Here is a 1687-nt window from a genome sequence, read left to right on the forward strand (position 1 = left end):
CTAGAAACTCTGTCTCAACCTCAAGTCTTCACTGAACACTTGTTTTTTCAACCTGTGTGATTTCAGAAATTCAAACAGCAATTTTTAAAATCAAACTTTTTTTTTTTTAACATTGTCCAATCCTAAGATACCCTATCTCGATAGCTCCACACTGAGCAGTGATGGAAGGAAAATACTCAAAGCCTTTTGTTTTCCGTGATTAAGTCTCTATGTTTATTTAAGTGAACAACACACTGTATGTACAGTAAAAACACTGTAATTCATACCATACGGTAGTCTTGAATCTGAGCTGAAGGGTTTCATGAAGTGTTCTTTGTCATCGTGTGTCCTGATGGCTGCAGGTATTGTTTTTAGAGCAGAGGCCGTGGTGAAGTTGAATGGGTAAACCGCACCAGAACACCTCAGGCTCAGCACACATTTGGTTCTGAAATAACGCTTGGCTGTGTTATAATGTGTGTTCAGAGACCTTTGGTTGCTGCCAATTTTGATTGCAGCCCCCCACATTCAGTCACATGAGTTGTGAGACAGTTTGAGGTGACGCGACTGGCTACCACGGGGACTCACATTTCTCCCTGCTAGCCTTGCTCTCTTCTAATAAAAGCTAGCATATCAATCAGGGGACGTGTCTGTAGTTATCGACAGTCTTTTGGATGGGGTAAATTCCTAATCTTTAAAATTTCTTGATTTCTGTGATAAACTATACTTGAATATAGATGCAGCCGATGTATGCGGTGATATTTAAAGTTTCCCCTCTCCAAATCCTTTCCATTTTTAGAGGTGATGTATATAAAAGCTGAACAGGAAGTATGATGACTGATGAAAGTAGCTATTTTTACCCAAGCTGGAAGTCTATTTTCAGTACAATTATTATTGGCAAGAAAAATGGACATTTCTCCAGGTACCTCTAGGAATTCTGCTCATCTGTCGGAGGATGTCTTTGAGAAGGCTCATACGGTTCTGTTTGAACAAAGGGGACCGAGGTCTATCGGGTTCAAGGCCAGCTGACAGTAGATGTTTTTAGTATTGGGTCTTTTTTTGTATTAAGTAACAAATGGGTGAATAAAATACAGTGTTCTGACGACAGAAAGGAAGCTACCGCATCTATCAAGTGATAAAGCAGCAATTTGCCATTTATTTTTCAGGAAACTTTATCTTTGTAGTTTTGATATCAGACTGTCTTTATTATGATGACCCAGATTCACTGTGCCCAGTCAAGAAAGGGTTCAAGTTTGGCTTGACTGTTGAATTATAAACTGGCCATGATCTTGAATGAGACCTACCATATATTATATAATATTAATAAAAAATGTTAAAGGACTGGAGGCATAACTCAGTGGTGGAGGACCTGCTTAGCATTGGTAGTGTAGTACTCCAGGTTTGATCCTCAGCATTAAACACACAAAGACCTTTTTAAAAATAAGAATACTTACCCCAGGAAGGGCTGGAAGGGCTGGAAGAGCTTTGCAAGGCCATGGGTGTGGTCCTCAGGACCACATAAACTGACCAGGTGCTGCATGCCTGTTACCTCAGGACACAGCCAGCGGAGGCAAGAGTATCAGAAGCTCACTGACATATAATAGTGTGGCCAGCCTGGGCTACATAAGCCATTACCATTTTTCAGTCCATGAAGGGGGTTGAATAGTGTGTTAAACACACAAAGAAACAAAGCAACCAAACAAGAAAACCA

This window comes from Microtus ochrogaster, chromosome 5, assembly GCF_000317375.1.
Source record: "Microtus ochrogaster isolate Prairie Vole_2 chromosome 5, MicOch1.0, whole genome shotgun sequence".
Lineage (NCBI taxonomy): Eukaryota > Metazoa > Chordata > Mammalia > Rodentia > Cricetidae > Microtus > Microtus ochrogaster.